The sequence below is a fragment of the Hippoglossus hippoglossus genome, chromosome 13 (genome assembly GCF_009819705.1).
Source record: "Hippoglossus hippoglossus isolate fHipHip1 chromosome 13, fHipHip1.pri, whole genome shotgun sequence".
In the NCBI taxonomy this organism is placed as follows: domain Eukaryota; kingdom Metazoa; phylum Chordata; class Actinopteri; order Pleuronectiformes; family Pleuronectidae; genus Hippoglossus; species Hippoglossus hippoglossus.
The window spans coordinates 2,070,188-2,097,911 of record NC_047163.1 but is presented as its reverse complement, the minus strand read 5'-3'; the positions used below and the strand labels follow the sequence as shown (position 1 = coordinate 2,097,911).

Genomic DNA, 27,724 nt, shown 5'->3' with positions numbered 1-27,724 from the left:
TCACTCTGTGTGCTCGGCTTCCTCCTGCACTCCAAAGACCTGCAGATTGGGGTCAGACTCTAAATCAGGGATTCACAAACCCAAAATAATGGGGAACTGGGAATAGATTGACAGGACAATAGATGGGAAAGGACAAGAGGCAGAGAAAGAGGAGGAAGGAGATCAGTACGACAACGGACAGAGTGCAATTAGAGAAGAGGTCGAGCAAAACATACACAAGCAGAACCCGATTAGGAGAGAGATGGAGAGAAGAAGAGAGAATGATGATGAGAGAAAACAGAGAGAAAAGTCCCATGAATACATCAACACTGCACAATTAGGCAAAATGAAAGAGGCTGTTTGAAGTTGAGCACAATTAGGAGGAAATGAGGAAGAGGAGGAGTCAGTGTGTGGATGCAGGAGGAGAAAGGAGTCTCCTCCTGCAGAGACGTTCCCTGTTTGTTTACAGAGAATCCGAGAGGCCCCTGATGCAGGTTATACAATCACCCTGCGCTGAGTGGAGTTGTCGTAGCGTGAAGTTTGCCTGCGGCGCTTTTACTCATCGCAGTCGTGACTAACTTGTGATTTATTGTATTTCCTGGATGAGCGAGGGGAGGAAGGAGGGAGGGAGCAGGATCAGGGTCTTCTTCATCTTCTTCTTCTTCTTCTTCTTCTTCTTCTTCTTCTTCTTCTTCTTCTTCACTCTGGTCTCATCATCATGTGAACTGTGATTGTTTAGAACATGTTACATGTGGTTTCTGTGGAATCAGAGAATGGTTTGCCCTGCTCCACTCATTTATGTGAATGAAACAATCGTTAGTATTTTAGTCTCGAGGCCGGGGGGGAAATAACGAAACGCTTTTCAAGTTATCTGAAGACAATTTGTTAAATACATTTTGAATATCAAAGGTTTTACAAATCACTGGGATGTAGAAAGTAAAGACTTTGAAAATGTGAGAAACCTCAAACATAATCAGATTTTATTAATGTGCTTCTATTTTTACAATTTACAGACAAACTTCACACTTTATATATGTGATGCTTTACAATTATAATTGATTCATTAATATGTTGAGCTGTAACATGTGTGGAAGTTGCTGTAAGAAAAAGTGTCAAGGAGGCTTTTTCTCACTTTTTAATGAGAAACAGACAAAAATACAAGCACGACACGTTTGTTTAATCTCTTTGACACTTTCTGGCAATCAAGTGAAAAGTCACGGCTTGATTCTCACCATCCATCATCCACAGTGTTTGTCCTGTGAGGGCCACAGGGAGCTGGAGCCGATCCCAGCTGACACTGGGCGAGAGGCGGGGAACATCCTGAGCAGGTCGCCGGTGAATCACAGAGAAAAGGAACCATCATGAAACGTCTGTGTCCAGAATATGTTCTCTTCATTTCTGCCCAGTGGGAGGAGGCGGAGGGGCGTCGGCCATTTTCATTTGCAGTCTACGATGCAAAGCAAATCTTTAACGGCCAAAATGACGGTTTCATCAATTCGTGCAACGAAAAACACAACTGAAGTGAAAAAAACAACTGTGTTATAAAAGATGATGTTTATGGGATATACCTCAAGATAAACAGTTTATTTTAAATAAAAAAATAAAAAAAGATGGTCGTCATTACAGCTCCCAAAACTGAATCCAAAGTGTCTTGATCGCCCTCTGGTGGTGGCTGGCTGAAGTACAGGTCCTGAACTCAGCTTCCTCCATGTTAGCAGATGGGACATATATCAAACTATCAATTCAAAAAATAGTAAAGAAACAGCTCTTGAGTCTGTTGACTTGTCATGCTCCTGTAGCAGCGACCAGAGGATGTTCACCTATAATCACAAAGATAGAGAAGTATGAACATAGATCAGATGACAGCTGTTGACCCTCTGGAAGATGTTCTTCACTGAACTGTGCAACCGAAACCTCCGATAGAGTAAAACTGGCTCTAACTCTGACAGGAAACACTCTTGTACTGGTAAAAACAGCTCTGCAGTGTTTTAGTGGCTCCGGATTGTTCTGCATCAGTAACGGAGGAAAGTCTCTGACACTCAGATGCATCGTATTTCTCACAGTCATCTTCGGAGAAGCACATGAATGGTTCCTGTCTCCAGACGTTGTTTGCAGCTATAAACCAACGTGGTGGAGAACTCAGGAGAAACGAGGCGGAGCAGACACGGCTCTCTGAAGGCCAATAAAGGTTTATTAAATTTGCAAAACAAATTAATTTTATAACCGAAAAAAACGGTTCTCTGCAGCATGTGGTTCAGTCGACACTTAATAAATAAGAAGCCTCCACTGTGCCGGCTGACGTCTGTTGCTTCCTCTGCAGCAGAGACACCAACAAAGCCTCGGAACCTCCAGAGAGAAAAGAAAACTCATGCATGCTTAGAATAAAAATTACTTTTATATGAGACAGCAGGACGCTGCTTTAAATGCACATCGATGGGAGGAAGTTGTCTGCAAATTGGACCCGAGGCTCCAACGCAAGACTCGGCTGCACGAGTCACGTGATGTAAACCTGAGAGATTCGTGAATCAAATGTTCGAATTCAGACACACAAACAAACACATAGAGTTCATGAAATCATACAGACGCACAGTACACACGCCAATACTTTTGTGCTTTATGTATAAGTATCGATGTGCATGATTTATAATGAGGAGTTAGGAGAACACAGCTCTGCGGGGGGGGGGGGGGGGGGGGTGTTTATAACTGAGGAGAAAATAACACGGAGCAGAACTCAGCCTCTGTTTTTGACTTCATGCAGCTTCATTCACTCTGATTATTTGCAGGAGAAAAACTTTGTTGAACTCGTATTTGACCATTTTCAGACGAGTGGACTTTTCTTCATTTTCCCTCATGACCACACAAACACACACATTTCTATTTGGAAGCTGCTCAGTTTAAAAGCTGATCTCTGGACCACTGAGCTGCAGGTGGCACATGTCATTAAAGCAGGATTTATATTCATATATATATATTTTATTTTATATATTTAGTGTTTCTATCTATCTCTGAGTTCATCCTTCAAGCTTTAATGTCAGAAATTTGAACCAAGAGGGCTGCTGGTGGACGAGACTTTCCTATAAGAACTTTGATTTCATTTAAATCTCCACTGTCTCTCAGCTCTCTCAGTGTCTCTCAGTGTCTCTCAGTGTCTCTCAGTGTCTCTCAGCTCTCTCAGTGTCTCTCAGTGTCTCTCAGCTCTCTCAGTGTCTCTCGGTGTCTCTCAGCTCTCTCAGTGTCTCTTGGTGTCTCTCAGTGTCTCTCAGCTCTCTCAGTGTCTCTCAGTGTCTCTCAGTGTCTCTCAGTGTCTCCCCTCTCGCTCAGTGTCTCCCCTCTGGGTCAGTGCCGGGTCACAGCGATTGATGAAACAAATTCATGACTTCAGCCAATGGGCTTGTCATAAAAAGAGAAATGAAAAACATCAGAGTCACAGCTTCGCCTGCGCTGTACATTTTATAAACAGGACCATAACTGTGAGAGCAGAATTCATTTCCCTGCAGGTCTGTGCCCTGTGGCCGCAGCTCCGTCAGGAGAAAAGTGCATCCAGAGCTCAGCAGTGTTTTTAAAGTGCGACTTGATGTCCTCCACTGCTGCATAATAACCATATATGTATATTATGGACCGATACAGATCTATGTTGTGCCGCCTGTTGATGAAAACCTCCACAACCTGGAGACATCACTCTGCTCCTTCATTCAGTTTTCACGACGCAGCCACGGATCCGTCTCCATCTCTGCTGCAAGTATTTGCATAAACATGAAGGCATCAGTCCGATGTGGGATTAGGATTCAGGGCAGGTTGGAGACTCGGTGCTTCTCTTACAGAAGTGATTGTTTTTCCTCTCAGTTGGTGACTGAGACAACTTCTACATCTCTGCTTTGGGAATTACAGGTTTTTATATCAAAACACTGGACTTTTTATGCGTCTCAAAGGATCATTTGGGGGAAAATGATAGATGCACTATTTTTGCACATTTGTCACGTATTTCTAAACGGCCCTAAAGACTTTTGAAGAATAGCTGAAACATCTTTAGACTTTATTTTTGGGGCGTTAAAGTCAGAGATTAAGTGTGAAAGGGGAGAGAGAGTGGAGAGGAGACGCAGCGACGGGCTCAAGCCTCCGTACGTCTGTCGACTTGTAATGTTTTTCCTCAGGGTTCTGCTGCAGTTATAGTTCTGGCACCAATATTAATGCATTAGCAGTGTGAAGCAGGTCCGTGCTGATGCAAACTGATCTGACTGCAGCTCACAGTGCACAGGCTGCAGGTATTTCTAATTCGTCAATGAGAGGCCCTTCTGTGTCGCTGGCTGCACAGGAGCTGGAGATAGCATCTGATTATTATTTTCTTACCCTGTGGATTTCGTGGAAGTCTCTTTATTTAAAAAACCTATTATAGAAACCTTGAGTGAGGGAGCAGGAATCAAGATGAGACGAATAAACAAGAGATAAAACAATACGGTGAAACATTGTGTCCTCACTTACAAATACAGATGGTGGTGACAGGTGGTTACTGTTAGAAAAGAAAGACACAGATGCACTTTGAGCCTTTTTAGATTCATCTAGAAAACAGAGTTTCTGCAGTTTAGCTTTAAGTGGAGGGATTTTAGCCAAACTGCTAAATATGCAGCTGCAGTCATCTGCCAAGTGGAAACCAGCGGCTTTACCACAATCTGCCCACAGTCGCCTCCAAAGCTCACTAATCAACATGTCTCGTTTATTTCATCCATACAAAAGCCTGTGTTATGCACCAAACTACTTCTTGGCACGAACTAGAGTCTGTGCTGTTTGTTTGGCTGATTCAAGACTAGAAACACACAATCCAACTTAAATTGTTGCATGTAAACTGTTGTTTTGTTGTTTTGTTGTTATAATTTGTCTTCCAATCTTTCCGAGATGGTTCTGAACATGTTTTCTGCAGAAAGTTCATACTGATCACCAGAATGTGTTTATGAGCTAAAAGAGAAAGAATAAACCAATTCTTAAGAAGTCATTTACACAAGGTGTTTTGTATAGAGGCAGCTGGTGCTAACCTTATTAGTTTGATTTTCTTATTCCTGGTCCTTCTACTCTCCTGTTGAGATACAGTCTGTTGAATAATAATCTGCAGAGGAGCTGGAAGGTGGGTTTGAATACCTAAGATAAGATGGATGCACAGTGCAGTGATGATGACGATGCAGCAAAGACCAGGAGACACTTTAATAGTAACAGAAGCTGCATTTGATGGACACAACAATCTTTTAATAATTGATCCACATGGTTTCTGCTGCTGTTGCATTATAAAATCCATCGAGGAGAAACATTAAACCAATAATTGTGTTTGTTGAGCAGCTTCAGTATTTAACAGAGGGAACCTGACTTGGGTTAATAAAATAATCAGGTTTGGTTCAAACAGAAACATGTTTGAGTTTATTTTCTCTTCCAGTTTGAAACCCAGCTCATCTTCTCCCGGACGAACAGCTCCGTCATCGTGACATTTGCTTTTTGCGGCGATGGAGATTGTAAACAGTGAACTGCAGCGAATCGGAGAGGGAATCCTTTTCTCCTGAACATTACTTTACTCCAGATCTTTCCCCGATACGCTTTATCCTCTGTGTCATGACGGCTCCTGCAGTCACACACAAATAAAGCACCTTTAACTCTATTCGCTGCAAAACCTGGAAACAATATAGAAATAAAATATCTCGAACGATATTCAGACGGAATAAAACATGCGTCTGTCTTATGAAAAACCTGACTTCAGTAACTGCTCTTTTGGGTTTCGTGGATGCTGTGTTGAATATGTGGCTCGACTCGACCTTTAGAAACACTGGGAGGTGTCAGTGGGAGACGAGGAGATAAAGAAGCAGGGATGTTCATGTGACAGAGGGAAGACAGGAGGGAGGTGGGGGGGGTTAGAGAGCACACAGCTCAGAGATACTCTGTGGTGAACTTCAGTGTCTTCACACCTGATGAAGGAACCTTTAGACGAGACCTTCACGTCAGCGACAGTCTGAGTGAAGAACGAGAAGACGACTGAGAAAAGACACCTGAGCACCGAGAGAGCGTTAAATCTTTAAACTGCTTGTAACTGGTTTTTAACTGATGCTATTGTTTCTATTTTTCATTTTGAACTTATAAAGCAACTTGTGACTGAGTTTTGAAAGATGCTTTATAGATAAGATTCATTATTTTACACTTTTACACACACAATGATTTAAGGTTAAGAAAACGATAAGGAAAGAGATCTCACATGGTGTGTGTGTGTGTGTGTGTGTGTGTGTGTGTGTGTGTGTGTGTGTGTGTGTGTGTGTGTGTGTGCGTGTGTGTGTGTGTGTGTGTGTGTGTTAAATGTAATATATCATATACGATGTTATAAAGATGATTTGCTTCAGTTCCCTCTTCTTCTTCTGCTCCGTTCAGCCTCAGCCCCACAGCAGCGAACAGGAAACACTGATGCTGTTTTAAATTCATGACGTTAACGACATGTGCGTCGTCCCATTGACCCTCAGTCATATCAGATGAGTTCACCTCTCAGAGCAGCAGGTCTATTGACTGAGGAGGAGGAGGCTGCATCGACCTGGTAATAGAGGTCAGGACCTTGTGGAGGACGGAGGATGTCAACGCTCTTTGTCTCCTGTTGTTTTCAGTGCAGCCTTCGGTCTCACACTGACTCCCGTCGAGTTTAATGGAGAGGGAAGTTGGGAAATGTCTTGACTACATCGCATTTATCAAGCATTTGCATCCAGGGGGAAACGTCCCTGTCGGTCAGGATGTAAATAACAACATCCAGAAATGTTGCTGCCTGCACAGGAAAGAAAGAGAAGATGTTTAAATCCCTGTTGTGTGTCGGTGAGACCTTGATTCTGTGGCTGCAGGCAAACATCACAAGATGACATCAAATATCACTGTTTACCGTGATACTGCAAACTGTTCAACAGCCTTTGAATACAAACACACTCTGTTCTCTGTTGACACCAAAATACTCGCAATAGATGAACTATGATAAAAATACATAGAAATAAATAAATACGTATGAGTTTCATAACAAAGATTCCAAAAGAAAGACGTGAGAACTGCACAAGTTTTAACCGTATATTAAATTAATTTCATTAAATTAAATGATTGCTCTAAACACTTGGTTTTAACCTTCAGTATCATTTTGACGTTGCATAATTTATTAAAATCCATTTTGCCACTGGAGCTTTATTGCAGCCGGAGGAGAACTTGTGAAACTATTTGTGGACCTTTATGAGACAATAAAACTAAAACTTTAAAACACTGAAATCCCTTCAGCGAAACCCGCTCTGAAAAAACAATAACACAAAACGAATTAATCCCACAAGTGAGAAAGTGTGTTTTTCTGTGGCCGTGGTCAGAGAATAATCTCTGTGATTATCTGCTGAGGAGAACTCAACAGTGCTGAGTGTTTAATAAAAGGCCTGAATAAAGTCAGTGTATCAGCTTCACACATCTGTTGCTATGTGACTTCAGGTTTAATGCTGGTGCTCATCGTTCCGTGAGCTCATCTCTGGGGAATTGCTCGACTAATTAACTGGCATCAATTCAAATGAGCGCTGATCACTGACCCGTGTCCCTGGTTTCCAGCTGCCTCACACCTCCGGTAACCAGAGATGTTATCTGGACTCTGGGAATCAGCCGATACCGATCCAATACCGGGGCACTTAAAGGAATCCTAACTCAGCCTGTGTAACACGTGGGTCTTTCCACACTGCTTGAATCACAAATCACTTCTTCTTCACTGCTGCCTGGACTTGCATAGACCCAGCATCTGTATCGGAGGCATTTGGACGTTTGTTTTGTTTCCGTCACTTCCTCCCTCTCTTCCTCCCTCTCTTCATCCCTCTCTTCCTCCCTCTCTTCCTCCCTCTCTTCCTCCCTCTCTTCCTCCCTCTCTTCCTACCTCTCTTCCTCCCTCTCTTCCTCCCTCTCTTCCTACCTCTCTTCCTCCCTCTGCTCTTGAGCTTGCGTTGTGGGTCTCCATATTCAACCTGGACGTTTTGTGTGTGTACCTGTGGGAGTCTGCCGTGTTTTGAAGATGCCGTTACGAGTCATCGCTTCTGTCTCATCTGGAAAATGTTTGAAGCAACTTGAAGAGTGAAAGAGTCTCATCTGTTCTTCTCTCTCTCTCTCTCTCTCTCTCTCTCTCTCTCTCTCTCTGTATCTGCAGCCCGTCAGTGAGTAGGAGCTCTGTGAGGAGCGAGAGCTGAAGACGGAGCAACCGAGACTCGTGGTGAGTTTGAGGGTTTGTTGTTTATCTGCTCATGTTTCTGTCACCTGGTCGTCGTGGTCACTGTGTTTGAGAGGAGATCCACTCAGATCCACTCAGATCCACTTCACCCACAGTCCAACTGGTCTCTGGAGAATTGTCTGCTCGTGAAGCATCGAGGCTTCAGTGTGTTTCTGGACTTAGACTCTGTTCAGGTCAAAGCTCTGAAATGATGTGTTGACACTTTGTCATTTTTCATTTATAGAAACATTTTTAATACAATAAAAAAAAAACAATGTTAGTCTCATATCTCAGACTTTATATAAAGATGGACGAAATGCCAGCTCCCCGAAAATGAAGCCAAATAATCCTGATCGCCCCCTGGTGGCTGGCTGCAGTATAACTCATAAACCCCACCCCTAATTAGATTTAGGTCGTTCTTATCACACTGATGTTTGTTCAAGTGTTCATGTTTCTTATGAGTTTGGTTTTAATTAGTTATTTAATGATATATAATCAGGGTGCGTGTGTCCGTGGGACCTCGATACTACGACTCGACTCCACAACCACGACTCTGGCTCCAAAACGCCGTCACCACCGATGGTTTCTGTACCGTGAGGGGAAGTGGAGCCGCATCATTATTTACAGTCTATCGTCTTGCAGCTTGACAACTGTCATGTTTTATTCAGCTGTTTTTCCCTTGAAGGAGCTGGTGTTAGCAAAGATCGATACAGGTCACATATGATGGATTCTGGGTCTTTTTCCAGTGGCCACAGTTTTTTTGCAGATGAAATCACTTTGCTTCACCTGCAGGAGGCAAATTACCTGTTAATGAACCGTATGTTTCTCACCATAATGGAGATGAATGGCTTTTCTCTGTGAGACATTCAGGGCTGCAAACGAATTTTGTGTTTTCCAGTCAGGAGACATTCATATTTAATCTAACATTTTAAATCTGTGTGGAGAGTAAGTGTCCATCCTGCAGCACCTAGTCTGTTTTCTGGTTCTTAGTCAGAAATAGGACGTTCCGACTCACACACACACACACACACACACACACACACACACACACACACACACACACACACACACACACACACACACACACAGAGAGAGCTGTAATAACAGTGGACCGGAAGTATATTGAGATGTACTATACCATATCAAAGTATTTACACACAAACATACAACACACACACACACATGCAGAGTCACACGTGCGTATCAACCAGTGATCGAGAGGCTTCGGGCTTGCAGGGCTGAAGCAATGTATTATGGGTAACAGCAAGAGTAATGGCTCATTAGTTGTATCCCACAGCAACTCAGGCAAGTGGTGATAAATTGGAACTGTTGGCAGGGTCATTATTGTTCTGTGTATGTGTCCTTGTGTTACTGTGCTCTTCTGATATATTTATAAACTGTGTGTGTGTGTGTGTGTGTGTGTGTGTGTGTGTGTGTGTGTGTGTGTGTGTGCACGCGCGCCGGGCTAAGATAGTTCATGAATGCTGAGACCTCTGGTGTTATGCTGGTATTTTCCAAGGAGGTAAAACCTGTGTATTTTTTGACAGTTCAAAACAGGACCAGTGGTTTGATGGGATTTCTCCTGGTGACCTGGACGACTGCGACAGACGGGTTCACTGTTAATGTGTTTGTGAGAGCGACATCGATCGAGGAGCTGTGTGTGTGTGTGTGTGTGTGTGTGTGTGTGTCAACACAGTGGTCAGTACCTTGTATGAACCAGCGTGGCCTCATCACAGTGATTTGTGTTTCTGTGTGAACGCTTCACCTGAGAAAAGCAGTTGAATATTCTGGGAGGTTAAGAATGAAAGAGTAAGCTTAGATCCAGAGAAAGACTAAATGGTGGAATTGCCCCGGAGTCGAACCCAGGATCTGTGAGTTGCTGTGTAATAGACACTCAGAGCTTTTGGCATCGTGTCGCCCTGAGTGTTATTTCTTATTACAGCTCCACTGCTCCAGGACATAGTGAGATAATGGACGGAGCAGAGCAGAGTGTCCTTGTGCTGTGGAGCCAATTGGAACATTTGAAACGTTACTCTCATATTGTGAAGGTAAATGGGAGAGTTGGATCTCAAACAGCTCACAGTGAGATGGATGGTGGTCGAGTGTTGTCCTGTTACATTAACGTTTGTGCTGAGCAAGCTCACGGAGGAGGAGAGACAAACGAGGAAAAGTAAATGACAGAGGAGGAGCTAGGTAAAGAAAAGAGAGAACAGAGGAGGAGCTAGGTAAAGAAAAGAGAGAACAGAGGAGGAGCCCTGACATTTAACGCTGAGTTTAGACAATCTGGGGATTGATATTTAAACTCCAGACCAAAACAAATACACTCCTTTCTCACAGAAGAGGGATGTCGCGCCTTGGTAACGGGATGGTTCACCGAAAAATGAAAATTCCCTCATTATCTCCTCACCATTATGCCGATGGGGGGAGGGGAGCAGTATGCAGGCATGTGGTTGTTTTATTACCTCTGAAGAAGTGGTCGCCTGAACACTGTTTACCCCGGAGACCTGTACATGTTTTAATAAAGACTTCACCCGCCCCTCCATCCAAGTGGTGAGGAGATAATGAGGGAATGTTCATTTTTCTGTGAACTATCTACGAGTGTGATTTGTGAATATGGGAAATACAAATACAAATTGATTTACAGATGATGATTGACATCACAACACTGACCCATAAAATGTGACCAAAAGAAGATGAATGTTACCCACCTGGTAAAATGTGTCACAGGATGTGACTCATCCCCCGATCCCACCAGAGCAGAACACTCACTTTATCTCATTTGAGATGTGACAGGTGATGTTTCCACATTTTTTATTTATAAATCTCTCCAAGAAACATATATATCTATGTATAGATATATATTTATATCTATATATAAATACATATATATAGATATAAAGTGCTTTGAGTGGATGAGGTACAAGAAAAGCTCAAACAAGTCCCTTCAACATTTTACCATTCAGCAAAATGTGTCTCAGATTTTCATATCAAAATGCTTTTACTTTAGAGGTTTAGTGCTTCGAGCTAAATACAACATCCTAGATTTGTTTTTAAGACGCATCTTTCTCCTGCTGCAGCACAAGTTCTGTGAGGGAAACTTGAATAAATCCAGCTTTGACCTGAATGATGTTGAATCAAATCCCTGAACTGATCTGACGACTCTCGAATTTCAGAAAGAAAAAAATCCTTCTCTCTTAAAACTGGTGTTGAAATGGTTCAGTAAAGTTTGCTGGAGTTCCTCAGTGGGCAGCTGTCATAAGACAAAGAAAGAATAGGAACAGTCGTCAGTTTTATCTCTGCACATTGGAATTCTGTTCAATTCTGTGAGATCTGGTGAAGCTGAGTTTTGAATGTGTGTCAGTTTATTGGAAGTTGAAGGTGGCGTCGCTTCACTGTGCGTCTGAACGTCGACAGGATCCAGGAGAGAAAAGCTGAGCAGAGATGTTCTGAAACATCTGAGGATGAATTCTTGTTTCTCCAGGAAGTCGTTTCTTTACAAACTCCTTCAGGTCTAATCTTTACATCTGTTTGTTTGAGATGGAAAGTGAATGAAGTTAGAAAACCTCAGACACTGATGGAGATGTGAAACTATAATGAGATTTAATTATAATTCAATGCTACTAATAATTATAATAATAATAGTTTAATACATTGATGTGATAATTGGTTTATCTGTGGTCGATCCGACGGTTAATAAAATCACATTCTATCGCTATTTCAAATTTCTGATCAAAACTGATGAATGAGTGAGGGCAGGTTTGACTTTAGTAGCTGCAAAAAAATATATATATATATATATATTTAGTTTCCAGCTGCAGCCTCAAAGTTCTAAACAGATAAACAAAAACACACAACACAGTTTCCACCTCAGACCAACAACAGCGGACTCACACAACTGTCGTCCTCTGACTCAGGAGCTACTTCATAACAGCCTGAGGACGGAAAACATCTTTAGACCAGAATGAAAACATCCTGAATGCAGAGCGAGCACAGCCTCCGTCTTCTTCCTCTGCTTCTTCCTCCATCTCTTTATACTTGACATTTTCCTTTGACGCCCCACTTAACCTCAATCTATTCACTTTGACATTGTTGTCATTCAGCCGATGCTCTTAGAGCGACCTGTTGTACAGTGAGGGAACCCGTGCTATTAGCCCCTGCTCCTGGATGACTGGCATTTAAAGTAGATGCTTACGGCTTCCAGACGAGATTACAGTGACTGACTGACGGCGTAATGAGTTTAAAATACAGAGCAGGAGCCGAGGATGTGACGGAGGAAGAGGAGGAAGGTTCAGTTGGATCAAAGTTAGTGAGGTTGAGTTTGGGTTTTGAGTCAATCAGTAAAACACAGTTATCCTCCCAGGAATTAATTCACTGAGGATTTCTCCCTTTTACAAATTCAATACATCAGTTTGATCAATTTGCTCGACTGACACCAATCGTCTCCTTCTAGAGACTCAGCGGACACAAAGAAAATGATTGTTGAGAGACCAATTTGCTCCCTGATTTAGCCTTAATTTGCCTTAATGAGAGTTTGAGTTGGTGATGAGGAGGAGGAGGAGGAGGAGGAGGAGGAGGAGGAGGAGAGAGTCTCCCTTTGTTATTTGTGCCTCTTGATATGAGGTTTATTCTCGGCGGACACTAGAAGCTCCTTGGTTTGATTTCATGGTATCAGGGAGATGAGCAGGCTGAGTTCTGATCGCCTGGTTGTTCAACAGGAGAGTGAAGTAATATCCTAATCAGTGGAAATTCATCATTCTCTGTTTCAAAGGGACCAGGAACTGAATTCAGTCATTTTGTTACTTACACCTGAGCTGTTCCTCCTGTGTCGACGTGTCTGCCATGAAACAGGCCTGTTACTCTCAAGGTTCCTGTGGGGCCGGTGGTTCGGTGAGTCCTCCACCGCTCCTCTGTAGATTTACTTTGTCTCACACTGACTCCGTGATGTAGAGATCAGGGCTCAGCGGGGCGGCGACCATCTGCTTCAGGACTCCCTGTTCTTCTGGGCTCTCTCTCGTGCTGTTGAATAAATCTGGGGCCCGTCAGGTGTCCCCCCCCCGATGGTGTTGTGTGATGGATGAAAATCTAAACTTCTAACGTGCCTTAAATCTTCACATGGTTCTGTAGAATCACTCAGGAGGTCCAGACTGACAGACGAACTCACTGTTATATCTTTTCTGTAGAGTTGTTTTCATTCTTCTAAGACTTCCAGTTATGTGTCAGTTACTGAGGCACAAGACAAATCTCAAACCACCTCATCCTGTATCTTAAATAAGTCTAAAGTATTTTCCCCCAGTGAGCAGAACATCACAGCTGGGAACAAAAACAGCCTTATGATAGTAATAAAAGCCAAAACACGATAACTCTTCAGACATTGTGAAAGTACAAAGGTCCATCATGGAATAAGTGGTTTCTGATGTCAGTGGAGACAATGAGAATGGAGATAAATGCTGAATGCTAATGCAGCGGTTGGTGCCTGCGACTCGTTCATCATCTGTAAACGAGGTGTGGCAGAGATGCAGCTCCGCACTGTAAAGGGAGCAGGAGTCCTCCTGGCAGCAGATGGGACCAACGCTTGGCTCAACATCTGAGGTTTGGAGGGAGGCAAGAGAAGATAAAGAAAACGTTTGTTTGTTGTTTTGTTTGCAGGAGCACAGAACAGAAATGTCCACGGAATTTGGTGAAAGGATGTTTTACAGGTCAGAGAAGAAACCTGGTGCGGATCCAGGATATCTTTTTCACTTTCATTGTGATGAAAGATGTTTTTATTTCCCCAGGGAATAGTTCATAGATCTTGATGAAAAGAAATCAGGCATCAGGAACAAATATCTCTGAGTGCGTGAAATTTGATGCAGCTTGATTGACTGTTGGGTCTTGTCGAAGGTAGAAACTCTACTGAGTTCCATTCTAGTTTAACTTGAGACTATGTTGAAATGCAGAAATTCATTTGACTTATTCCACAAAGCAGCCTGAGAAGGAAAAGGAGAAATCCACTGCAGATAAATATAATAAGAAACCTTCGCAGGGTCAAATACAAATATGCCAAGCTACTTATTTCCTCTGGTGCCTGACATGTCTGTTATAACTCCAGTTATAAACGGAGAAACCTCTGTCTGTCCGTATTGTGATCGGTGTCACACTTGGCCGGTGTGATGCTGAAGTTCTCAGGAAAGTTCACTTTTCTACATGTGACTGGATGTGGAGCAAACCTACCAGAGGACAGTGCAGCAGCCGGATAATGATCAGCATTCGTAAGCCAGGTTTTAAGAGAAGTGGAACTGAGCTGTGACGGCTCGTTCTACTTCCTCACCCAGATGCTGTTCGAACAGCACGAGGCGCAGCAGCGAGCTCCAGTGAGACGGGCGGACCACATGTCCTGCAGCCTGTCGGGATGTTCAGAAGCCTGGATTCATGCAAGGCCAAAAACATCAGCCCCTACCGACACGTACATTTTGAATGGGCACTGCAAGAGTATGAATAATTCACAGAAACATGAGGGCTGAGCTTGTACGTGTTCTTTCTTCCTCTCCTCTTCTTCACTGACCGGTTATTATTCAGGCCATCCATGGATTCCAGCTGATTCCAGTTTATTGGTGCACTTAGCAGCAGGTCTGAGGTTTGCTGGAACAAATTGTTTATGGAGGAGTTAATGGAAGAGTTCCAGCAAACGCAGCAGCTCACTCCTTAAGGCTCTCTTCATCAGCTCTGAGATGTGGAAGTGAGCAACATAATAAACGCTCTTTCTGTGATTTATTTTCTCACTCACTGCTTCACATGAACACCAACTCTGCACTGATACAGTATTTAGTGTGTGTGTGTGCGTACCTGCATGTGTGTACATGCATGTGCACCTACAGGAGGTTGCTAAGTAGCAACTTGTTGTTGCCAAAGCGCTGTTTGCTTTGTGCTCTTTAAGTATTCCCATGAAAGAAAGTGTGATTGGCAAAGAAAAGACTGAGAGAAAATTGGCACAAACACACACACAAACACACACACACAAACACACACACACACACACACACACACACACACACACACACACACACACACACACACACACACACACACATATAGCTGTATACAGAAAACGAGGTCACTTAAGGTGCTGTCTGAAGGATTGTACTCAAAGGCAGAGTGAGAAACCAGCAGTGATGTGAAACACTAGAGAGGCCTTTTCTCATTTCTGCACAGCCGACCAATCAGCACTTCAGATGCTGTGTATACTAAACCCTTAAGGTCCCGGCCACACATGTGATGAGTCTGTGGCGAACCTTCTCCTGCCGTTCACTTCCAATCTGTGTGAGTGAGGAGGTGAATAGAACATTTGCTTCCTGTGGCAAAGCAATTCTCTGCTTAGCTTCACCGAGAGGTTAGACCGACAACACTTTCATTCATGTCAGTGACCTAAGACTGAACTCGATTAAAACCATCGACTGTAAATAAAGATGTGTGAAATGAAACTAAACCTCCCTGATTCGAAAGCTGCCATCTTGTGTTGATAACTTCATTTGGAGCCAGAGTCAGTCTCAGCTGTCAATCACGACGTCTCAACCCGTTTTTATATCATGAAACAACTTATTAAAACCAAACTTATCAGAAACACTTGAACAAACATAAGCGTGATAAGAGCTACCTGAAATGACAGAAATCATCTTTTTGAGAAAATTGTATTCATACTTTTTTAGTGTTGTCCACGTCCCATCCACTAACATGGAGGAGGCAAGGTTTATGACCTATACTGCAGCCAGCCACCAGGGGGCTATTGAAACACTTTGGCTTCACTTTTGGCAGCTTTCATGTCGTCCATCTTTATTTACAGTCTTCAATAGAAACAGTTATTAGAGTCGTCGCAAACTTTAACGTTAGATTCGGCCTCAGAGATCAGACGTTAATAAAGTTATTAGTTTAAATTTTAGTGACAGTAAGTGAAGGAAAGCACGGAAATGAAAAATGAAAACTCTGAGGCACAAAGTGAGTCGAAACAAACATAGTGATGAAAACACACGGGCATCAGAAGTCTGGACTCAGTTTGATTCGAGTCAATCTCTCTGTTGAGCGGAAAACAAATCAAACATTACGACAAGAATCCGTCACAGGAATCTTAAACTGGTGATAGAAAATGGTTATAAAACGCTGCTACACACACATCTACACACACATCTGCACACACGTCTGCACACACGTCTGCACACACAGCAACACTCACACACCAGGTGATGAGCTGAGGTTTTCTCCAAACAATCCCATGATCCTCTGGGTGTTGCTGTCATGAGGGAGACGCAGATAAAACACACACATGGAGAGATACAAGCAGCGAGAGGGGGGGGGGGGATACCTCAACATTTCAATGCTTTTCAATGTAGTACTGAGAAGCCTTTAGTGTGTGTGTGTGTGTGTGTGTGTGTGTGTGTGTGTGTGTGTGTGTGTGTGGCCCCTCCTCCTCTCACATCAGGTCATTAATCACACAAACTGGCTGCCTGCTTCTGCTAACTAACGCTGCTCAGCCAATTACAGGCCGTATAAACACACTATTCGTTTAGCTGTCGTGATGGATGGGACACACAAAACGGAAGTGGTGCGTGTCTTGTGTTGCATTGTGTGTCGGCACGTGTGCACAATGTAAACATGTATTTATAGCTCAGACTAATACCTGGTCTGAGTGCTGTTAAAGGTGGAGTCCTGATGGATACCGATGCACATAGGTAATGTAAACCACTGTATCTGGAGGTGAACGCACACACAACTATTTGCTTTCTCCTCCACATAGAATGAGTCTAATCAGGGAGTTTGCTCAGACGCATTTTCTGAACCTATCAACCTTAACGCTTATCAGCCCTTAACCACAGGAGGGAGATTCACAATGTTTGGTACTGGTGATTTGTAGTGGATCTGAAAAGTGATGAGAAACAATGGGCCTCATTAAACAACAATACATGTGTTTGGAGAAAAGGAACAAAGGACTTGTTGGTCCCCGACAAATCCAACACGTTCCTGAAAGTCACGAGAAATACATCTCTGGAAATCCAAGAAACTGATAAAACACAAACAAACACAAACACACACACACACACACACACACACACACACACACACACACACACACACTATAGACTGTATATATTGCCCCCTGGTGGTTGGCTGCAGTAATAGTCATAAACCCTGTCTCCTCCATGATAGCAGATGGGACATGGACCAAACTAAAAAGGAAAACTCAAATTTCACCCTAAATGAGTTTTCCCCAGAGATGCTCTCTGTGGTTTTAGACAGTTTCTCTCACACTGATGCATGTTCACGTCTTCATGCTTCTGATGAGTCTGATTTGAACGTGTTATTTGATGATGACCTTGATACCACGACTCACACACACACCTCCAGCTCTCTCATGAACTCTTCCTGTGAGACTCCATCACAGGTCATTTCAGCTCTGGAAGTAAACGATGAAGAGTAGAGGTCTCCTGTGTGGGTGTGATTCCAGTCCACACACACACTCACATTAACAGTGGAGAAGGGGGACTCTTTCTTTGGCAGGAAGTGAAAAGCGAGTTAATCCAGTTCCGCTCCACTGTTGATTCAGGTCGACTGAACCTTCACACTCAGCAGTTCACACAACAGAACAGAAAGAATGAGTGTTTTCTATTGTACTGGAATAAACTCACCTGAGACTCGTCCCGTCTGATGTTTCCCGCTTGTCGACTCTACAGCAGATGGTGTCATCATCACACGTGCACTCACGCAGACACAGGTGCATGCTGGGTTGTGGCTGTTTCCCTCCTGTCGTGCTCATTAACGCTGCTGACAGCTGGGGTTCGGCATCGATTTCCTCTTGAGGAACACTTTATAATTATTCCCTATAATTATTTACAGCAGCAAAATCTTTTTCAATGAACTTTCTCCATCTGGCTGCTGGTGATATGACAGAGGTGTCTGATGAAGGGCAATCAAATTTCCTTTAACGTGGTAAATGGGATGTGAGAGTGGCCACAGAGGGAGGACGTGGTGTGTGGGAGGAGAAACAGGAGGAGGAGGAGGGATGCTGCCTTCACGCCTGTGGCAACATTCACCATCGTTAATTTACAGTGACACAAAGGAAAGTTAAATCTTCCGATCCTAACGGCAGCTGTTAAAATAGTAATGAGGGGAAAGAACATTTCCTAGAAAGTACAAAACTCAACTTCTTTTGAAAAACGCAGTTGATGAGAAACTCTTTAGCTTCTGGACACAATCACTAAGTGTCGCCCAGCGCATCACTTCCCTCAGTCTGAAGACATGAAGGTGACCTGAGACCAGTTCTTCTGTTGACAAGGTCGTCCTGACCTTCAGAGGCAAGGATCCAGCAATGCTCCACCTCCATGGCTGTAAAGATCCTAGACAGTTGCTTTAATTACTTCCTGAATGTTTTCACAGGTTAACAGTTATCACCCTCACGTGTTGGGAGGAAGTAGGAAGTAATGGGCGGAGGGCAGCCTGTGCTTACTGCTTGCTGACCCTGTAACCGGCCAGTGGTCGTGGGGGGGGGCGCGGCACCGTGGAGCTGTGAACCAATCGATTCCGTCCCTTTCGATCTCAAGCGAGGGCTCGTGTTGTGGCAAAGTTCCCTCCCGTCCAATCAGAAATGGTGTATTGAAGTCTTTTTCTCCCTCTCGGAAAAGAGTGAAGTTCAACTACATGGACATCATGTTGGCTTCAGTTCATCTTTGATTCTAAACAGACCATAATTAACAATATGAACATCAGCTGTATTGAAGAAGACTTGAAACTAGAGATTGAGACATAAACTCCTGAGGAAAATGTTTACTGACGTCACTTTCTCGTAGACTTCTACAGAAACTGACCCTTTGTTGGTCATTCGATGGAACACAGGTTTCTGTGCAGGCTTCACTCTCTGGACCTGGACTCTACGTCATTTTAATATACAGTCTATGAGCTGCACTGAAGATTGTTTGTCTGAAAGCTCTTATCAGTAAAGTAAAGGTAGAGAGCAAAAGAGCAAGTTCTTGTGATATTCTGATCTCATTAGTCCGAGTGGTCTGATGCATCTGATCTTCAGATTAAGGCTCAAAAAGCCTCAGATACCTTTAATCTGCCTGATCAAACAAATAGTCCTTCACAAAACAAGATGCTGCTCCGAGGAGCAAAGGGAAAGAAAATGGTCTGATGATTTTGTTTGTTCTTTTTATCAGACACTCACACGTGGCAAACTAGTATTTAAGTTGTTTTAAAAATGGTAAAACGACCTCCTGCTGAAAGGTGAACTTCACACACTCTGTGTTATCTGTTTGCAGCGTTAAGAGGTTTGTGAAGGTCTGACACAGAGAGAGAGAGAGAGAGAGAGAGAGAGAGAGAGAGAGAGAGAGAGAGAGAGAGGACAGGAAAAGGTTGAGAAAAGCACCAGGGACACAGAAGCCTGACTCCTCCAAAGAGTTTTTCAGCCACGACTAATGCAGCCAGCTTTTCAAACTCCAGAGACCTTGCAGACAGCTCACTGTTCGAAAGTGCGTTGGAGTGGGAGGTGTCCTTGAGTCCCAGCTCTTTGAGCTTTTCCCATAAGCTTCACAACTTTCAGGTTTTCACCCTGTTTTAACTCTGCAGGTCTGCAGAGGCTCCACGTCGTCTGGTTTTCTGTCTTTTCACAGACACGATCTGTTACATGCAGTTAAGAGGCAGCTCACTCAGAGTCAGAGTCAATTAGTCCACTGGTCTCATTTCCAGGTCCTGATCATTAGTTCCACTGCCACTCCAAACCACTGCTCCTGTTTTCTCAGCCAAAAAGAGGGGATTTCAAATGTTCCAGTTCCATTATTTATATCTTAAGTTGCTTGTAAATATTGAAAACAGATTCTAATTAGATCTGATTAGAAATGAGAGACGTCTCTTTGATGAGAACGTCCAGAATCTACAACTAAACCCAGTTCCAGCTGCATTCAACTGTTCTTGGACGACCGTGAGGGATTAGAACGGATTCACTGGATTTTACATGTTGTCAAGGTGATGGATCAGAAAAGACCAACACAGAGTCGTGGATCAATCATGTGTCAGGGACCTGAATGGACCTCCATGGGGCCATGAGGACTTGTTGCACACGGTGGACAGATGAGGACGCTGAGTCTGCTGGACTCAATGGATTCTACATCACTGTCAGCTTGTTGACGTTTCCACCTGACGCCCCGCTACTGAAACCTCCCTGACAGCGAGCATCCATCACTCTGAAATAAGAAACAGCTCTGCAGCCTGTTCTGGATCTGACCTCTGACCTCCCCCCGAACCTGAGCTGTCTCTGTTAGACACATGAAAACATCTTTACCTAGTGTGTGACTCAGTGGGAGCTAGAGAACATTTCACTCTGTTCATCCACCTTAACCTTGAGAATCACATTTAGCACTCTTATTTCTTGTTTGAACAGGTTTGGACTCGGACCCCCCTCCTCGCTCTGCAGTGGTTCAGTCCTCAGAGCATTAAATGGAGCAGTTCTTCTTTCCCAGAATCCTTTAAAAGGGATTTAAAGATTACATTTTTACACTGGAGGCAAAGACTGACATTACTTTTAAGGTGAAACAAGACTGTGTGTGTGTTTCATTTTGAATCTGAAAAGGTATTTTTGTTTGTCAAGGATTCACTTGAGCATTTTCCGTAGTTCAATATCATACAGGCTGTTGATGTTGGGGCTTAAACTCACAGAAGAAACTAAACCTTGAATCTGATCATTCATTCTTCACTTAATAAGACACAAACAGGGTCGTTTTCTCCAAAGCTTTGATTCAACCCGTCAAAGTACGTTCTGAACGTTTATGGTCAAAGCTCCCGGTAGAGACTGAAAGAACGAGATCGTAGATACAAGCGGCCCAAATGGGTTTTCTCCATCAGACCGGGCTCAGCCTTGGAGAGAGAGGGAGGAGTTCGGAGTTGAGTTGCTGCTCCATCGCTTCGAAAAGGGGCTAGTTGAGGTGGTTCGGACATCGAATCAGGATCTGGGCGCCTTCCATTGCAGGATCCTCCAGAAGTGAAGCATATAGCTATAAGGACATTGATGTCTGGAACAATCTATTGCAGACCTGACCTCGGATAGCAGAACAAGACGGGTGGATGGAGGGATGGATGGATGGATGGATGGATGGATGGATGGATGGATGGATGGATGAACCTACTGCAGAACATTTGACTCTTGTTTCCACAGTAGAACCTCAGCTGTTATTTTTGTGCTTTAATATAGTTTGAGGTTTGGTTTAATTAGGAGCTGCCGTGTTCCAACCTCTGCAACAGTCAACAGTGTAGAAGATGAAAGGACCTTTTCCCCTCAGTGCTCTTAAAGACTGTTCTTGTCATTGTTTCACCTCCTCTTTGTTCTTTTATCAGCTCTAAATGTGTTTTCTTCTGTGAGTTAGTGTGTTAGTGGCTGTGGAAACCTGTGCTTCTGAAATTAAATCCTCAGCAGCTACATATTGATGTTGAACATTGATTTGTCATTTACTCTGTGATTGGTTCTCTGCAGGATAGAGATGGGGGGGGGGGGGGGGGGGGTGAACGTGACCGAGCAGCTCAGACAACAACAGAGACAAAGTGTGATTCAGACAGAACTCATTAATGTGGAATATCAATGTGTATTCTGAACATGTTCAACTATTTATTCAATGGTGGATTTATCTTCAGTAACAACGAGCTCAGTTTGTCTTTAAACTTCTGCTTGGAGCTGAATGTGTGACCAGCAGTCGAACCTCGTTCACTTTACAGATAATGGTTCTGTACCAAGATGATGTTGTGTGATTTGAGTCCAGCAGCTGATCAGTAAACCAAGAAGACATTAATCTTGCGTGACTCACGAGCTGCAGGTCACACAGTCACACAGTGGATACCTGCTTCCACTAGGGGGCTGCCGATTCTGGCAAAAATCACCATCATTATTCTGGTCAATATTGTTTGCGTTGGCACAAGATGGCAGCGTTTGTATTTGAGATAGTTTGGCTTCATTTGGGTAGTTAGAGAAAGTGGAAATGCGTCGTCCATTTAAACTCTCTAGTAACTGTGTTGGTTCAAATGTGAATAATGTTCAGCTCCTGTCAACACATCAGATCTGACATCTGTGCAAAAAGATTCTATTCATTTATCTGTGAGACAAATAAACGTGTCCTCACAGATCAGCCTCATGTGACAGGGACAGGTTTGAATTCCACGTCCCTCCCGGTCACCACCAACAGGACTTAGTAAGAGCAGATCTGTTTAAAGCTCTGTTTAAGTGGCTGTTTGATGAGAGTGGGATTACAGGCTAATGAAGGCACTTACTGGAACATGCATGATGGGAGAGGAGGGATCAGATATACAGGAAGCACAGAGATAAGAGAGGGAGGACGAGACGGGAGCCGAGCAGCAGATGTGACAGTGTGGGTGCACCATATGGTCCTGTTTTTAATTTATGACAAAAGCAAAGAACGTGGACCAGTTGTGTCTCTGCTCCGTATAAAGATGGACGACATGATAGCTGCCAAAAAAGAAGCCAAAGCCTCTGTATCGCCCCCTGGTGGCTGGCTGCAGATTTCTTAAATTTTTGAAAGTTATATTACATTTATTACAATATTTTCATTCACTGACCAAACAAAACCATTAAATGCAAACATATAATCTCAAATCTTGAATGAAACATCGCAGAAAGAAGAATAATCTTATATATTCTTTCACGAGACATTAATTAACAAAGCGAATAATTCAATAAGTTCTTATCACATTGATAAATGTTCAAATGTTCATTTTTCTACAAGACCTCGCTACGACAGCAGCGACCTCCAGTCAGGACGACTGCACAGACTCCTAATAACATCGAAAGCACAAGATGTCAGCGTTGGCTTCGTTTCTGAAAAGAAATCATTTAAATGTGATTATTTACAGTCTTCGGTCGGGGGCGGTTTAAACTCTTCGACCTTTGAAGAGGGGCCAGAGAACGTTTGAGAAACTTTTTGAGTGAAACTGAAGCGACAGTCCAAGAGTTCTCCAAAGGACTGAGAGAGAATGAGAAAAGTTAGAATTGGACTCTTTGAGCTGAGCTGCTCATCATCAGATGAAGGTGTCACAGACACTTCACATCCAATCTGACGGAGCCTGACAGCCGGATCAACCCAAATCCAGGTGCGACTCTTCCGAGGAGAGTTGACGCTGTAATCGTTCCCTCTTTCTCTACCTTCTACTCTCTCTCTTTCCCTCTCGCTCTCTCGCCCTCCCCCCACCTCAACACCCCCCCCGTGGTGATTGATTACCCCGCCAAACCTCTCCCCTGGTTGCCATGGCAACACGCCAGGCCTGTACTCAAATGACGATATTAACACGTTTAGGACCTCGGCTCACGTTGTTGCTGCTTCCCTCCTTTTTGTTTTTGTCCTCCCTTCCTCCCACGCCCATAATTCCTCCTCTTTATTAGTTTTGTATTTACCCCTCACGTCCTCCACCTGTCATCACTCTTTCTCTCTTTATGTTGCTCCTGCTGCTTTTTCAATCCTTTGCTTTATCCCACTACATTCCTTCACTCTGACCATTTCCTGTCTTTCATGCTTTTATTATGGCATCACTCCATGTACCCTCTCTTCTTCTCACTCAGTCCATCCGTCCTCTACATCTCTCTGTGGAATACTCGATGCTGCCGTCACCACCAGGACGCTACCGTTGTGATCGTAGAGATCTTACAGCAAAGTCTCCAAAAGCTTCAGAGGATTTCATTTGAAATTTCTTCTAATAATTCATTTTTAAATATTTGGGGAGCGCAGAACATTGGATTCATTGTTAAAAGCTGAAGTGTCACTGGTGAAGAAAAGCATAAGAGAAGCAAAAAGACCTGGTCGATAGAGAAAGCAACACATTTGAAGAAGGCTGACATGAAACTAAGAAGAGTGTTGACCTGCCAAAGAAAGTTTTTAAATGTTAATGGATTCTTCTTTGGGTCATATCCCATCTCTCAGCAACATTTCATGGAAATCAGTTCAGTCGTTTTCATTCAGGCAGAGATGGTTAATTCAGACTTAAGAGGAGACTCTTATTTTGAAACAGGATGAGAAACGTAGTATTTCACAAACACAAAACCTTCCTGATGCTGAATCTTTCTTCACCAGTGAGCACAATTTCCTTGTGCGGGCAAGTATCAGCTTGTATCAGCGAGGCTGCTGGGATTTGAGAGAGCTTCACCATTCACTGCTCCAGTAGCACATGTTCTCTCAGGCTGCTGCTGGTGCAGGCAGATAATGTCTGAGACGGATGTGAGGCCCGCCTGAGGAGCTGCTGAGCTCCAAACATCACGGAGCAAGGTCCGTCAGAGGATTATATGAATTATTTAGCTAAAGGCTAATACTAGAGCATACGTTGCTATGGATACATTTCCTTTTCCAATCTACAGGACTATTTCTTAAAGGTTCAGTGTGTAGAATCTAGTGACACCTAGTGGTGAAGTGTCATGTTGCAGCTGAACACCCCTCACCTCACCCTCCCCTTCCGAACATGAAGGAGAACCTGTGGGTAACACCTACGTGTAACTAATGGCATCAGTTAAGTGACAACTTTTATTTGATTTTGTATTATTTCCTCATTTCATCAGAAGGTCCCTGAAGGTCGATCTCTGCACCTGAACTCACTTCTCTGTTGCAGCTGAAATAACAAACGTTTTCATGCAGTTCATCTTTTTCATTTTGCTTCTTTCAAAATGTTCTCTCCATAGTTATGATTCCAGTTTAACCACGAAACAGTAAGAAGGCCAGAGATTCCCCTTCGCGGTGTTAACTTCTAGCCAAGCACGGTATATAATCAGAGTAACAACACTTTCACAGATGTAGAGCAGCAGTAAGAGCTGTAGGTCGGGGGTGGGACAGAGCCTCGTGGAATCTGATTGGCCACCACAGTCAGAAGATGCACTTCCCTTTAGCTTTGCAGCTGTAGCGTGGCACGTTAGCACAACACCGGCCATGTTGTGTGTCCGGAGCAGGATTGGTTATTGATGTTATGACGCACAAAGCATCAGACGAATCCAGCGTCGTTGAAGCAAGGACATTTAGAAACGATTACAAAAAGGCACAAACATCCATTAAGTGACACAAAACATCCGTGGAGATGATAACAGCCGTGAAGACGCACTACATGGCCCCAAAAGTCTGTTGTGACTTAAAGTGACCACAGAGACACAGAACTACTTTTAAGATACTAAATAAAAACAAGTGACACAGAATTACCAAAAAGAGGTGGATCCCTCCAGTGATGAGCAGTCGACTCATAATGAGGAGAGGAGGAGAAAGTGCTTGTTTGTGTATGTGTCTGAATAATTGATGGACTATGACAGTGTAAGTTTTGTAGTTTCACTGGAACCAGTTCACTTCAGCCTCTGTTCCTCGTGAGCAGCTGATAATTAGAGTCTAATATGAGACGGTCCAATAGGACGACAGCAGCCTGGAGCGACGCGTCTGAAGCTTTTTTCAGAACAGAGACGATTTCCTCCTGACAACACGGCTCTCGTTCCCTTCCTGTTGTGTTTGGGTTCAGGCCACAGGGAAAACAGAGACACAAACAGGGAGGACACACGTGTTGTTACCCAGATTCAGACTGAAGGGAAAACCTGCTGTCTCCACACGAGCGGTCAGGGTTATCAGAGGAGACGTTGGAAAAGGTCGAGCTTGGTTTGCTGTGTAAATCAGGAGGTTTTAATACATCAAACGCAGCAGGAGGCCGTCAGTTCATCACAGCTGTTTGTGTTCCAGTGGACTGTGGTTGTTAAACTTGTTCAAATATAATTCTGGCATGAAAAGAAACACTGGTTTGATGGATCTACGGTACAGTCAGTTTACACATGAACCAAATATGATCATCTAACTTATTTAAGTCTGCAGCAGGAATATTGGTATTTTCACAGGACGTCTGTTAAACATTAACTTTCTTAATTTCATAATCAGAACACAGAAAGATAAACAGTCTAAGCAGCTAAAAATTAAGTTTGCGTCTTCCAAATTTTGCAAAGGACGATATCATCCACTTCTAAATAGTTAAAGGTTAAATAAAAATAACACCTGAATGAAGAAACAGTTCTTCTAAAATCATTTCTGTCATGATCATAAGTGTAACGACGGAGAGGTTGTGCAGCGACAGAGTTTGGTAACGTTTATATGAGCAGGTGTCTCCTCTGAAACGGGCAGATGGAGAGAGAGAGAGAGAGAGAGAGAGAGAGAGAGGGAGAGAGAGACAGAGAGAGAGAGAGAGAGAGAGAGAGAGGGAGAGAGAGACAGAGAGAGAGAGAGGTGAAACGAGAGGAAGGAGGAGAGAGGTGGAAGATTAAGGGGCCGGTGCTCATAGCGACGGAAACAGGGTTCAGTCCATCTGTCCATCCTTTGGTTTCACACTGAGGTCTAACACTCACCGTTTGGCACTCACACACACACACACACACACACACACACACACACACACACACACACACACACACACACACACACACACACACACACACACACAGTTTTGTTGCCAAAATATATTATACACAAATATCCAACTTCATTTGGCTTGTGTCAGTGTGTTTGTGTGTGTGTGTGTGTGTGTGTGTGTGTGTGTGTGTGTGTGTGTGTGTGTGTGCGTGCGTGTGTGCGTGCGTGTGTGTGTGTGTGTGTGTGTGTGTGTGTGTGTGTGTGTGTGTGTGTGTGTGTGTGTGTGTGTGTGTGTCTGTATTAGCCTCAGGTTTGAATGAAATAAACAGTCTTAAACCTTGTGTTGTCAGCCTCTTCCTCCCTGAAGGCATCGCTGCAACTCAACATGTTTTCCTCGTCCTCTCTCTCTCTGACACAATCCTCCCATCATTATCTCTCTGCCTCTCTCTCCTTCTGAATCTTTCTTTTTCTTTCCTCTCATCTCTCTCTTCCTCCTCGTCTCCTTCTCCTCTTTCTCCTGGTTTTTCTTTCTCCCTCGTTCTCATCCTTGTTGTGTGTTTTTCTTCTTCTCTTCAGGTACAGATGAAGTTGTTTTCATTGCCTGTTCTGAGGGAACATTTAAAAAGTTGAATCAAAGACAGAAAATTCTCTCTAACCCTAATTTCCCATCATTAAAATAACCCCATACCTTCTCTTTTCTTTACCTCCCCTCAGTCTCTCCATCTCCATCTGTCCTTCCTCTTCATCTCTCTCTCGTAACCTTCCTCTCTCCACCTGTTCAGCTCCTCTTTTGTTTTCCTGTTTATCTGTGACTCACCACAGTGAATCATGTGCCCGGGTCTCTGCTGAACAGCGTCATCTGCAGTGAATCACACTTTCCTCAAACTTTAAAAACAGATTTCTGTCTATATATGACAATACTGAAGGTTTAAATGGAGCCACTTGACTTCTGAGTAATATTCAAGGACCAGTGGACGTTGTCTTGTGTCAAATGAGCAGTGAAGACCAGGTTTTGTTGATAGAAAACAAGTCTCTGGATAACAGGGGGCTTGTTGAAATGGATTTGACATTGAAAAGTATTAAAAGAATGGTTCATGTTTTTGAATGTGTGTATTTTTGCTTCAGCAAGGTTTTCTTTATCTTATTTGAGGTG

At 43.4% G+C, this 27,724-nt stretch overlaps 2 protein-coding genes across 3 annotated transcripts in view; both read left to right on the top strand.

The window, feature by feature from the left end:
• The window catches only part of LOC117773272 (spectrin beta chain, non-erythrocytic 1-like), a 750,817-nt gene that overhangs the window by 526,299 nt on the left and 196,794 nt on the right, over nucleotides 1–27,724 (top strand). The window lies entirely within an intron of this gene.
• slc8a2b (solute carrier family 8 member 2b) overlaps nucleotides 1–27,724 on the top strand; it is a 103,446-nt gene that overhangs the window by 53,551 nt on the left and 22,171 nt on the right. For both annotated transcript variants that reach the window (XM_034605055.1, XM_034605054.1), the window contains one exon: nucleotides 8,144–8,206. The gene's annotated coding sequence lies outside the window, so the exon portion shown is untranslated. The remainder of the gene's footprint in view (nucleotides 1–8,143; nucleotides 8,207–27,724) is intronic.